A 15,042-nucleotide genomic window follows, 5' to 3' on the forward strand; every position below is an offset into this window, starting at 1 on the left:
GGACGCTGTTACAATAAACTCAGGAAAGAGATGAGATTAAGGAGACTTGGACTACAATAGTGGGGAGATGGACAAGGACAGACAGTTTTGACACAAATACTGGAGAAATAATTGATGGGATTTGGTGATAGATCCGATGCAGGGAGGAAAGAGGGAGGCATCAAGGGTGGTAACATAGTTTCTGACTTGAGTAACAGGGTAACTGGTGATATCATTTACTCTGATGGAAAGAACTGGCAAAAAAAAAAATGAAACTAAAAAAATCCAGATTTTATATCTATGTATATCTGAGGTTATATAATAAATCACTCCAGTATCTTAAAACAACAGTGATTTATGATTTCTCATGATTCTGTGGGTTGGCTACACAGCTTTTCCATTGGTAGCTCCTGGATTCGTTTATGTAGTTGTATTCAGCCGGTGGACTGGCTAGGGGACTGGGATTAACTGGAGTGGGAAATGGGGAGGCTGGGCTTAACTGAGATTGGGCTTTCAACCTCAAAGAAGCTAGATAGGCTTTCTTCAAGCAGTTATCTCTACGTTCCTATAGGCCTTGTTTAGAAATTGCAATATCACTTCCTTAGACTTTTCTGTTGGTCAGAGAAAACCCCAAGACCAACCAAGATTCACGAGGCAGAAGAAGCTGAACCTTTTGCTGGAAGGAGCTGCAATTTGTAACCATATTAAGAAATTTGGACTCTGTTTTAGGACAAGTAGAGAAACCTAAAAAGGTTTTAAGGTGGGCCAGGTGTGGTAGCTAATGCCTGTAATCCCAGCACTGTGGGAGGCCGAGGTGAGCTGGTCATGAGGTCAGGAGTTTGAGACCAGCCTGACCAACAAAGTGAAACCCCATCTCTACTAAAAATACAAAAAATTAGCTGGGTGTGGTGACGGACACCTGTAATCCCAGCTACTTGGGAGGCCGAGGCAGGAGAACAGCTTGAACCTAAGAGGCAGAAGTTGTAGTGAGCCGAGAGCACACCACTGCACTCCAGCCCAGGCAACAGTGCAAGACACCATCTCAAAAAAAAAAAACGTTTTAAGATGTGGAACAACAGCAACAAAATTCAATATCCATTAAGGATTAGAAATTCTCAGAAAATTTCAAACAGGGGGAAATCTTCTCAAAGCTTTATGATGATTCCCTCTAATACTGGGACAGAAGGAAGGCTAGGGTAGTGAGGGGAAAACAGGAAGGGAAATTCACAGATGCAAAGAAAATATTTGCAAATTATATATAAATCTGATAAAGAACTTAAATACAAAACCGAGAATTCTCAAAACAATAAGTAAACAACTAATTTCAAAATGACAAACCTTTTGAACAGACACTTCACCAGAAAACATTCAAGAAAGCAACAAGTATACAAAAACTGGTCATCATTAATCATTTTAACAATGCAAATTAAAGCCACAAAGATTTGTATGTTAATTTTTTGTTTTGAGAGAGAGTTTTGCTTTGTCTGTCACCCTGACTGGAGTGCAGTGGCAAGATCTTGGCTCCCTGCAACCTCCACCTCCTGGGTTCAAGTGATTCTTGTGCCTCAGCCTCCCAAGCAGCTGGAATTACAGGCATGAGTTGCCACGACTGGCTAATTTTTTTGGTATTTTTAGTGGATATGGGGTTTGGCCATGTTGGCCAGGCTGGTCTCAAACTCCTGGCCTCAAGTGATCTGCCTGCCTTAGCTTCCCAAAGTGCTGGGAATACAGGCATGAGCCACATTGCCCAGCCACTTCTATATTAATTTTTAGCACATCTTTGTAATGGCCAAAAATTGGAAAACGAGCCAATGTACATCAACAGATATATAAATAAATAAACTCTGAGATATTCATACAACAGAAATCAAGTAGGCAACAAGATTCTACTATTATTATCTGAATGACAATCATACTTGCCAATGTTTGTGTGTACATATAAATGTACGCACGTACACATTTAAATTTGTATTTGATGCAACGAACCCATATCAAGGTATGACTGGGCACAAACTTGGTTGTTAGCATTGGTTATTAGAAAGGAAAAGATGACAAGACAAAAAAGGAAAACAATTATTTTAAAAAGTTATTCCCATTTTTAAAAATCAACATGTATGCTATTTTATGTAAAGTATGTGTCTGTGTAAGTGTATGTATAGAGTTAAGCTGAACTGTCTTCAAAATGGTGGCAGTGGTGGTGGTGCAGTCAGGATGATGGAATTCCGCTGATTGATAATTTCTTTTAAATGTCTTATGTTTTTATCTCCTCACTTTTAATAAATGTTTGCAATTTGTATAAACAAAAAATTAATGTCATTTTCACAGTGATGGGGGCAATATTTTGAGACCGAATGAAAAACATTGCTCTTAATTCTGGATCATCTGTACTGATAGAGAGTAAATGTAGCATGAATGAAAATCCCATGGGGAGGGATCCAAGATGGCCGATTAGGAGCAGCTCAGGATTGCAACTCCCAGCGACAGCATGGAGAGTGAGTGGATGTCACATTTCCAGACAGATTTGTATTACCCACAGACCAGGAGACTCCCAGGCGGACGAGGCCAAAGGGTCACCAGTGCAGCTGTTTTGGCCAACACCCTGGCGTAGTGGTTCTCCATACAAAATACACGGGTCCAGGCACTGTTTTAGCTGGCGACTGGAGCTCCTGGGAGACAGAGTCTCCCATTCAACTGATAACAAAGGGGACTGAAACAGGGAGCCAGGCCAGGAGATTCCCAGGCAAAAAAGCACCACGAATCTCAGTGCGGCTGTTTTAGCCGGCGCAGTGGGTCACCACACAGGAAATCACACAGATCCCAGCACCTGTTGAACAGGCGACTGGAATACCTGGGAGACAGAGTCAACCATTCAACTTGAAAAAAAAAAAAAAAAGACTCTGAGGCAGGGAGCTAGGTGATTGGGCTCAGCTGGTCCAACAACCACAAAAAAACAGCAATCTGAAATGCTCTGGATTGAGTGTTTCACAGCAAGCACAGCTGAACCCAGGACGGTCCAGCTCCGTGGGGGAGGGGCATCAGTCATTACCAAGGCAGTCCACCACTATGGAGGTAGTCCGCCATTGCCGAAGTACCCCGCCATTGCCGAGGCAGCCCGCCATTAAAGAGAGAGTCCACCATTATAGAGGCGGGCTGCCACTGCCAAGGCAGTTCTAACTAAACCCATATAAACAGGACTGCAGGGAAGTTCACACAGCAGCTTGGCGGAGCCCACAGCAGCTCAGCAAAGCCTCTGCAGGCAGACAGTGACTAGGCTGCCTCCTCGCTGGGCAGGGCAGCCCTGAAAAAAGGCAGCAGCACAACAGAAACTCATAAATAAAGCCCTAACTCCCTGGGACAGAGCACCTGGGGGAAAAAAAGCAGGGGCGGTTATGAGCTCTGCTGCAGCAGAAGTAAATATACCTGCCCGGCAGCTCGGAATGAACAAGGAAGCTCACATCTCAGCACCTGAGCTCCTATAAAGGAGACTGTCTCCTTAAGCAGCTCCCTGACCCCGTATATCCAAAGCGTCACCTCATAGAGGAGAGCTCAGACTGACATCTAGCGGGTATCCTTCTGGGACAAAGATAGCAGAAGAAGAAAGTGGCAGCAACTCTTACTGTTCTGCAGCTGCTGCAGGTGATCCCCAGGCAAGCAGGGCCTGGAGTGGACCTCAGCAGTCCTACAGCACAGGGGCCTGAATGGTAGAAGAAAAACTAGGAAACAGAAAGAAATAACTTCATCATCAACAAACTGGACGTCCACTCAGAGACCCAATCTGAAAGTCAACAAATACAAAGATGACAGGTGGATAAATCCCCATAGATGGGAAGAAACCAGCGCAAAAAGGATAGAAACACCCGAAACCAGAATACCTCTCCTCCTACAAGAGATCACAAAGCCTCATTGGCAAGGAAACAAGGCTGGATGAAGAATGAGTGTGATGAATTGACAGAATCAGGCTCAGTAGGTGGGTAATAAGAAACTTCTCTGAGCTAAAAGAACATGTTCTAACCCAATGCAAAGAAACTAAGAACCTTGCAAAAAGATCTGGTGAAATGCTAACGAGAAGAAACAACTTAGAGAGGAACATAAGTGAACTGATGGAGCTGAAAAAAACAGGAGAACTTCGTGAAGCATACACAAGTTTCAACAGCCGAACTGACCAAGCAGAAGAAAGCATATCAGAGGTCAAAGATCAACTAAATGAAATAAGAAGGCAAGATTAGAGAAAAAAGGGTAAAAAGGAATGAGCAGTCTCCAAGAAATATGGGAATATGTGAAAAGACCTAATGTACGTCTGATAGGTGTACCTCAATGTGAGGGAGAGAATGAATCCAAGCTGGAAAATACGCTTCAGGATATCCAGGAAAAGTTACCCAACCTAGCAAGGCAGGCCAATATTCAAGTCCAGGAAATACAGAGAACACCACAAAGATATTCCACAAGAAGAGCATCCACAAGGCACATAATCGTCAGATTCACCAGTGTTGAAATGAAGGAGAAAATCCTAAGGGCAGTCAGAGAGAAAGGTTGGGTTACCCACAAAGGGAAGCCCATCAGACTCACAGCAGATCTCGCAGCGGAAGCCCTACAAACCAGAAAAAAATGGGGGCCAATGTTCAACATCCTGCAATAAAAGAGCCTTCAACCCAGAATTTAATATCCAAACAAACTAAGCTTCATAAACAAAGGAGAAATAAAATCCTTTATGAACAACCAAGTACTCAGAGATTTCATCACCACCAGGCCTGCTTTACAAGAGCTCCTGTAAGAGGCACTAAACATAGAAAGGAACAACCAGTATCCACCACTCCAAAAACATACTAAATGGTAAAGAACATCAACACAATGAAGAAACTGCATCAACTAACGGGCAAAACAGCCAGCTAACATCAAAATGGCAGGATCAAATTCACACATAACAATATTAACCCAAAATGAAAATGGGCTAAATGCCCCAATCAAAAGACACAGACAGGCAAGTTGGATAAAAAGCCAAAACCCATCGGTGTGCTGTATCCAGGAAACCCCTCTCACATGCAAAGATACACAAAGGCTCAAAACAAAGGGACGAAGGAAGATTTACCAAGCAAATGGAGAGCAAAAATAAGCAGGAGTTGCAATTCTCGTCTCTGATACAACAGACTTTAAACCAACAAAGATCAAAAGAGACGAAGGACATTACATAATGGTTAAAGGATCAATGCAACAAGAAGAGCTAACAATCCTAAATATATACACACCCAATGCAGGAGCACTCAGATACATAAAGCAAGTTCTTTTTTTTTGTTAATCAACGAGAGCTTCTTATGTTGCTCAGGTTGGCCTTCAACTCATAGCCTCGCCTCCTCAAGCGCCAAGACAACTGGCCGGAGCCGCCGTGGTTCCCATAAAGCAAGTTCTTAATGATCTACAAAGAGACTTAGACTCCCACATAATAACAGTGGGAAACTTTAACACCCCATTGTCAATATCAGACAGATCAACAAGACAGAAAATTAACAAGGATATCCAGGACTTGAACTCAGACCTGGAACAAACAAACCTAATAGACATTTACAGAACTCTCCACTCCAAATCCACAGAATATACATTCTTCTCAGCACCACATCGCACCTACTCTAAAATTGATCACATACTTGGAAGTAAATCAATCCTCAGCAAATGCAAAAGAACAGAATTATAACAAACAGTCTCTTAGACCACAGTGCAATCAAGTTAGAACTCAGAATTCAGAAACTAACTCAGAACCACACAGCTTCATGGCAACTGAAAAACGGGCTCTTGAATGTTGACTGAATAAATAATGAAATGAAGCCAGAAATAAAGATGTTCTTCAAAAACAACGAGAAAGAAGACACAACATAGCAGAATCTCTGGGACACATTTAAAGCAGTGTCTAGAAGAAAATATATGGCAATAAATGCCCACAAGAGAAGCAAGGAAAGATCTAAAATTTACACCCTATCATCAAAACTGAAAGAGCTAGAGGAGCAAGATCAAAAAAACTGAAACCCTAGCAGAAAACAAGATAACTAAGATTAGAGCAGAACTGAAGACAGACACACAAAAAGACCCTTCAAAAAAATATCAATAAATCCAGGAGCTGGTTTTTCGAAATGATCAACAAAACAGACAGACCACTAGCCAGATTACACAAAAGAAAAGAGAATAATCAAACAGATGTAATAAAAAACGATAAAAGGGATATCACCACAGATTCCACAGAAATAGAACCCATAATCAGAGATTATTACAAACAACTCAATGCACATAAACTAGTAAACCTGGAAGAAATGGATAAATTCCTGGACACCTGCATCCTCCCAAGCCTAAACCAGGAAGAAGTCAAAACCCTGAATAGACCAATAACAAGGTCTGAAGTTGAGGCAACAATTAAGAGCCTACCACCCAAAAAAAGCCCCGGTCCAGATGGGTTCACAGTCGAATTCTACCAGACATAAAAACAGGAGCTGGTACCACTCCTTCTGAAACTATTCCAAACAATCCCAAAAGAGGGAATCCTCCCCAAATCATTTTATGAGACCAACATCATCCTGATACCAAAACCTGGCAGAGACTCAGCAAGAAAAGAAAACTTCAGGCCAATATCCATGATGAATATACATGCAAAAATCTTCAATAAAATACTGGCAAACTGATTGCACCAGCACATTAAAAAGCTTTTCCATCACGATCAAGTAGGCTTCATCCTGGGCATGCCAGTCTAGTTCAACATATACAAGTCTGTAAATGTAATTCACCACATAAACAGAACCAAAGACAAAAACCACATGATTATCTCAATAGATGCACAGAAGGCCTCTGACAAAATTCAACAACACTTTATGCTAAAAAACCCTCAATAAACTAGGTACTGACGGAACGTATCTCAAAATAATAAAAGCTATTTACGACAAACCTACAGCCAATATCATACTGAATGGGCAAAAACTGGAAGCATTCCCTTTGAAATCTGGCACTAAACAAGGATGCCCTCTCTCATCACTCCTGTTCAGTATAGTATTGGAAGTTCTAGCCAGAGCAATTAGGCAAGAAAAAGAAATAAAGGTATTCAAATAGGAAAGGAGGAAGTCAAATTGTCTCTATTTGCAGACGACATGATTGTATATCTAGAAGACCCCATCATCTCAGCCCAAAATCTCCTGAAACTGATAAGCAACTTCAGCAAAGTCTCAGGATACAAAATCCTCAGATACAAAATGTGCAGAAATCACAAGCATTTCTATACACCAATAACAAATTTAAACAGAGTCACATCAAGAATGAACTGCCATTCACAATTGCTACAAAGAGAATAAAATACCTAGGAATACACCTAACAAGAAACGTAAAGGAACTCTTCAAGAATAACTACAAACTGCTGCTCAATAAAATAAGAGAGGACACAAACAGATGGAGAAACATTCCATGTTCATGGTTAGGAAGAATCAATATTGTGAAAATAGCCATACTGCCCAAAATAATTTACAGATTCAACGCTATCCCCATCAAGCTACCAATAACCTTCTTCACAAAACTGGAAAAAACCACCTTAAACTTCATATGGAACCAAAAGAGAGCCCACATGGCCAAGTCAATTCTAAGCAAAAAGAACAAAGCTGGAGGCATCACACTACCAGACTTCAAACTATACTATAAGGCCACAGTAATCAAAACAGCATGGTATTGATACCAAAACAGAGATATAGACCAATGGAACAGAACAGAGGCCTTGGAGGCAACGCCACACATCTACAATCATCCAATCTTTGAAAAACCTGAAAAAAACAAGCAATGGAGATAGGAGTCCCTGTTTAATAAATGGTGTTAGAAAAACCGGCTAGCCATGTGCAGAAAGCAGAAACTGGACCCCTTCCTGACACCTTACACTAAAATTAACTCCAGATGGATTAAAGTCTTAAACATAAGACCTAACACCATAAAAACATTAGAAGAAAACTTAGGAAAAACCATTTGGGACATAGGCGTAGGCAAGGACTTCATGACCAAAACACTAAAAACACTGGCAACAAAAGCCAAAATAGACAAATGGGACCTAATCAAACTCTACACTTCTGCACAGCAAAAGAAACAGTCATTAGAGTGAATTGGCAACAAACAGAATGGGAAAAATTTTTTGCAATCTACCCATCTGACAAAGGGCTGATATCCAGAATCTACAAAGAACTAAAACAGATTTACAAGAAAAAAACGAATAAACCCATTCAAAACTGGGCAAAGGATATGAACAGACACTTTACAAAAGAAGACATATATGAGGCCAACAAACATATGAAAAAATGCTCATCATCACTAATCATCAGAGAAATGCAAATCAAAACTACATTGAGATACCATCTCACACCAGTTAGAATGGCGATCATTAAAAAATCTGGAGACAACAGATGCTGGAGAGGATGTGGAGAAACAGGAACACTTTTACTCTGTTGGTGGAAGTGTAAATCAGTTCAACCATTGTAGAAGACAGTGTGGCGATTCCTCAAGGACCTAGAAATAGAAATTCCATTTGACCCAGCAATCCCATTCCTGGGTATATATCCGAAGGAATATAAATTGTTCTACTATAAGGACACATGCACACGAATGTTCATTGCAGCACAGTTGACAAGAGCAAAGACCTGGAACCAACCCAAATGCCCATAGATGATAGACTAGACAGAAAAAATGTGGCACATATACACCATGGAATATTATGCAGCCATCAAAAACGATGCATTCGTGTCCTCTGCAGGGACATGGATGAACCCTGAAACTGTCATTCTCAGCAAACTGACACAGGAACAGAAAATCAAACACTGCATGTTCTCACTCATAGGTGGGTGTTGAACAATGAGAACACATGAACACAGGGAGGGGAGCATCACACGCTGGGGTCAGTCGGGGGGAAACAGGGGAGCGGCAGTGGCAGAGTGGGGAGTTGGGGAGAGAGAGTATGGGGAGAAATGCCAGATATAGGTGATGGGGCGGAAAGCAACAAATCACACTGCCACGTGTGTACCTATGGAACAATCTTGCATATTCTTCACATGTACCCCAAAACCTAAAATGCAATTAAAAAAATAATAATAATAAAGAAAATCCCATAAATGCTTTAAAGATAGAATGTCACCCTTCTCTGTCATCAAATATGTGGTTACAGTAGTTTTTGATACTGTCATGGAAAACACGTCTTTCAAGATGACTGGTGAAAATTCTCTAGGGTTGGTTAAAATGTACAGGCAATTACAAATGTCTTTTTAACTGATATAAGGAAGGGTTAGATCATAACTCCTTTACTGAAATTACAGACTTATGGAGAAACTGCATGTGTTAGATAAACCTCATTATGGTAACAGTGATAGTGTTGTTGGCTGTGAGTCAATGTCAATGGATCAAAAATACCTACATTAAGGTGTAAACAGAAGCATACACAAGACAAGATTATATATTGATTAGCTGATTAAAATGTTGTAACCAAGACTCAAAGGAACCTAAGCCTGTATTTTCCTAGGAGCAATGGTTCAGTATTTGTTAAATCACTGTTCATGACTACTTTATAGGACATAACTACTATGAATAACCAGAATCAACTGTATATGAAACCAAAATACTTGCCATAGCTTAAGGGCAGCAAAGTAGCTACTACATATATCCTAATCCTTACAATTACTGTATAATCATGGAACGAATTTAAAAAGACATCAACATCCAGTGAAATAAGGTTTCTCCTTATTCAAAACTAAATAAAACTAATTAATATAGCATGGGTATCCTCTTAAGTTATTTGAAGCAAGCAGGGCATGTAACAGCTTATTATTAGAAGAAATTAAAAAGTAACTTTTTAGGCCGGGCGCCGTGGCTCACGCCTGTAATCCCAGCACTTTGGGAGGCCGAGGCGGGTGGATCACGAGGTCGAGAGATCGAGACCAACCTGGTCAACATGGTGAAACCCCGTCTCTACTAAAATACAAAAAATTAGCTGGGCATGGTGGCACGTGCCTGTAATCCCGGCTACTCAGGAGGCTGAGGCAGGAGAATTGTCTGAACCCAGGAGGCGGAGGTTGCCGTGAGCCGAGATCGCGCCATTGCACTCCGCCTGGGTAACAAGAGCGAAACTCCGTCTCAAAAAAAAAAAAAAAAAAAAGTAACTTTTTGTATCTGTAATATTATATTACTGGCAACAATTATTTTCTTACCAATACCTGCCTATAATAATACTGCTACTTTACATAAAGTATACTAAATTTCAGAAAATGCTTTTGTATACATTCTTATTTTATTCTCTTAAGTGCAATCTGCATTCTGGGTATTGTATTTTTCATTTTTATTTTGCTCCTTTTTTATGCCGTTTCCAGTTCTTTGCCAAAATTGTCAATATTAACTTTCATCTCCTTTTTTCCTTTCACATAGCAGGGAACTTATTTTAAGACTTGATTCTAAAATTCTCATTATCTGTAAATCCTTCCATTTTGATAGACATCAAATAAGAAAAACTAAAAGTAACTAGATGCTTGGATATCAGCTTCCTAAAAAAGTGTATCTTCTACTGCAGGCCTATTGCTAGGGGTACAGTCAATTCTTGATTATTTTAATCCAGTTTCAAGTACTCAGATGATATGAAACTGGGTTTTACTCCCTGTGAGGGCCGGACTATTTCTGGTTTACACAGACCCTACAGACATAGCTTGAAGGTCTTAACCCAGAGCAAGAGGAGTCTACCACCCTACCACACCCCAGGTTCTAGCTTTTAATCTGTATCTACCTGGCCCCAAGGGTTTGTCAAAGGTGCTGTTCGGCTTCTTAATGTCTTAGAACTTTCTTAAGATATTCAGTAGAAAAGTGGCTCCAAAGTAGTTCTTTTTGGATTCCCATAGTCTTCTGAATCTTGGCCCTATCACTTTTGAAAAAAGTTTTGTGGACACACAGTAGGTGTATATATGTATAGGCTACATGAGATGCTTTTTTTTTTTTTTTTTGAGAAGGAGTTTCGCTCTCGTTACCCAGACTGGAGTGCAATGGCACAATCTTGGCTCACCGCAACCTCCGCCTCCTGGGTTGAAGCAATTCTCCTGCCTCAGCCTCCCAAGTAGCTGGGACTACAGGAGTGCGTACGCCACCATGCCCAGCTAATTTTTTGTATTTTTAGTAAAGACAGGGTTTCACCATGTTGACCAGGACAGTCTCAATCTCTTGACCTCGTGATCCACCTGTCTCGGCCTCCCAAAGTGCTGGGATTATAGGCGTGAGCCACCACGCCCAGCTGAGGTGTTTTGATACAGGGATGCAATGTAAAATAAGCACATCATAGAGAATGGAGTACCCGTAACCTCAAACATTCATCCTTTGAGTTACAAACAATCCAATTATCCTCCTTATGTTATTTAAAAATATAATAGTTATTACTGACTAAAGTAGGCCTGGTGTGCTATCAAATAGTAGGTCTTATTCATTCTCGTCACTCTCCACTACCTTATTTTCAATACACTACCTTCAAAAGTATTTTTTAAAATTTCACTTCTTTTTCATCTTTTCTACCTGTGCTTAGTGGAAAGCCATGTCAAAACTGACTTTTCGCCTGTAATTTCAGAACTCTGAGAGGCCGAGGCAGGTGGATCACGAGGTCAAGAGATCGAGACCATCCTGGTCAACATGGTGAAACCCCGTCTCTACTAAAAATACAAAAAATTAGCTGGGCATGGTGGTGTGTGCCTGTAATCCCAGCTACTTAGGAGGCTGAGGCAGGAGAATTGCCTGAACCCAGGAGGCGGAGGTTGCGGTCAGCCGAAATTGCACCATTGCACTCCAGCCTGGGTAACAAAAGTGAAACTCCGTCTCAAAAAAAAAATTTTTTTTTACTTTTATTACTATATTTTTCACTTACAGAAGTTTTATTTGGTTCTTTTTCAAATCTGCCAAATCACTTTTAGGTGTCCAATTTCTTTTATTTATTTAAATATGATAAGTAGTTGACTTAATTCCTGTATTTTTCAGTAACCTTAATTCCAGTATCTAAAATTCTGGAGGAGGTTCTGCTGTCTACTGTTTCTGCTAGTTCTTAAAGTAGCTTTACTTTCTGCTATACTTAGTTATCTTTGAGTGTGTACTGCTCAATTTCCTTTAATAATGATTTGTGGAGAATACCTAAGGCCTAGAAATAAAGGTAACTATTTTCAGAGAAGATCTGCATTTGCTTCTGCTGAGAACCTTAAATGTACTATTCATCCACAATCACTTTAAACTAAAATCAGACCACATGGTTTCATGGATAGTCAGGTATTGAGACTTTGAGTACCAAATGTGAACAAAAACCAATTCATAGCTATTACCTCTCAGGGATGTTTTCTTCTTCATTTTCCCTTCCTCTACTGACTGTCACTGCAATTCTTTCCAACAGTCCCCAGGAGGTGGAATTCTTCTGTTTCATTCTTATCCTGAGAATGAATTGCTTTAAGATCCCAGCTTAAAAAAAAAAAGTCCCAGCCTTCATTTGTGTGTGTGTGCTTATGTGTGTGTATGTATGTACATGTACGTGTACGTGTGTGTGTGTATTTTTCTTTTGAGACGGGGTATCTCTCTGTCACCCCAGCTGAAGTGCAGTGGCATGATCTTGGCTCACTGCAGCCTTGACCTCCTGGGCTCAAGCAATCCTCCAAACTCAGCCTCCTGAGTATCTGGGACTACAGGCACATGCCACCATGCCAGACTAATTTTCGTATTTTTTGAAGAGACAGGGTTTCCTGTGTCGCCCAGACTGGTCTCAAACTCCTGAGCACAAATGATCCACCCATCTTGGCCTCCCCTAAGTGGTAGGATTATAGGCATGAGCCACCACATCCAGCCATGGATATATCTATTTTTTATTCAGTCCGATTAGGAACTTTCAGATCAAGAGTGGGAAAGAAATATTATAGCTTACGACCACTAGAAATGCAAGACTCTTTGCTACATATCTATACGTAAAAACTATGCTGGCTAGGCACTACGGTTCATACCTGTAAGCCTAGCACTTTGGGTGGCTGAGGTGGGCCAATCACCTGAGGTCAGGAATTCAAGACCAGCCTGGCCAACATGGCGAACCCTGTCTCTATGAAAAATACAAAAATTAGCTGGGTGTGGTGGTGCAGGCTCATCATCCCAACTACTCAGGAGTCTGAGGCAGGAGAATTACTTGAGACCAGGAGGCGGAGGCTGCAGTGAGCCAAGATTGCGCCACCACTGCACTCCAGCTTGGGCGACAAGAGCGAAACTCTGCCTTAAAAAAAAAAAAAAAAAAGAAAGAAAGAAAAGAAACTATACCCATTCCATCCAACATGGCAGTTTCAAACTAAGTCAACACTGAAACTGCTTTCAATTTTTTTTTTTTTTTCTGGTAAAAATGTTGTTCCTTGAGACTGGCCACAGTAAATCCCAGTTATATTTCAGTAATAACTAGAATGAAGAAAACTAGATTGCATCTTATTTATTTCCATGACAAATTAGTCCTTCTTCATTACAAAAGCTTCAGATAACTTCTACTCTAGGACTAATCACATTGAAATGTTTCAGCGTATCTGACTCAATACCCTTGGCTCATCAAGAGGAGATAAAATTTAATTCACTACTGTATTCCAAATACCAAAGTTTGGCACTCCATAGACGCTTACAAAGTAATTTTTTAATAAATGACTAAGTGAACCAGAAAGTTAAGAAACACATTAAATTCTACTGCCTTCAAAATAGAGTCCAATAACAAATACAGATGTTTCAGTTATGATGACTGCATTTTCTTTTTTTAGAAAAAAAAGATAATTCATAAATAAAAAATAAAAATAACCAAATGAAAATCACTAACATACTAAAACTTGAGCACTAAAATTATTAATAAATAAAATGAAAAAGTGAATCAAAAAGCGTGATTAAAAACACAATGTAAGTCCATTAATATAGACAGAGAGATTTTAATGTAAATAGGAAAAAGCAAATTAAAACCACAATGAGTTAAAATGAAAAATGCACTAAACTGACAACATATAAAAATCACCCACAGAAGTGATGAGGAGAACATGATGCAACAGCAACTTCCATACACAGCAAGTGGATAAATTCTACAACTACTTTGTAAAACAGTTTTCCATTTCCTGATAAAGTTCAATATACATATACCCACCCTATGATTCCGCAATTCTACTCCAAGGTATATATACCTTAAAGAAATTCTTACACATGTGTAGCAGAAGACAATATACAAGAATGTTCAGAGCAGCTTGCTTCATAATAGCAAAAAACTGTAAAAAACCTAAACGCCTATCAACAGCAAAATGGATAAATAAATTTTGGCATATTTATACACAGGAATATTATATGGTAGTGAAAATGAACAAACTACAATTATATATAACATTAATGACCATCATAATGTTAAAAAAAGCAAGTCACAGAAAATTTATAAATGACTGAATCAATTTATATTTTATTTGTACAAAGTCAAAGCCAAAAAAACTAAATCATAAAATATGTATATGTTATACCTATGTGGTATTATTTTAAAATGCTTAATAAAAGATGAGTTATAGTTACTAGGGAGGGGACAGAGGGAAGATATAAGAGGAGGCTCATAGGAGGCTTCAAAAGGTAGTAGTTACCATTTCTAAACATGGCTGATGAATAAACAGGTTGTTTTATTCTTTACATTATATATAAAAATTATAAACATACATTATTTAGACATGTATTTTGCAATAAAGCATGGAAACACCAGGTGATCCAAATTGGTAGGCAAACAATATATATATATATACACACATACATACATACATACACACACACACACACACACACACACACACAGAGAGAGAGAGAGAGAGAGAGAAAGAGAGATAGAGAGAAATAGAGACTAGATTTCCATGAATTATACTACAATTAAAAATTAAGTATTATTTACCTAGCAGAGCATTAATTTCTTCAAGGATATGGATATATGTGTGCCTAGTACATTATAAACATTAATGCTGAAATCATATAACTGAAAGAATGATTTTAAATTTAGTCAATCCTAGACACTACTTGCCAAAGAAATTTAGC

The 15,042-nt window shown here is 39.5% G+C and overlaps 1 protein-coding gene across 20 annotated transcripts in view; it reads right to left on the reverse strand.

Moving 5' to 3' along the window:
- Positions 1-15,042, reverse strand: part of MKLN1 (muskelin 1) — a 414,912-nt gene that overhangs the window by 120,982 nt on the left and 278,888 nt on the right. The gene's annotated exons all lie outside the window — the stretch shown is intronic.

This window comes from Callithrix jacchus, chromosome 11 (genome assembly GCF_049354715.1).
Source record: "Callithrix jacchus isolate 240 chromosome 11, calJac240_pri, whole genome shotgun sequence".
In the NCBI taxonomy this organism is placed as follows: domain Eukaryota; kingdom Metazoa; phylum Chordata; class Mammalia; order Primates; family Cebidae; genus Callithrix; species Callithrix jacchus.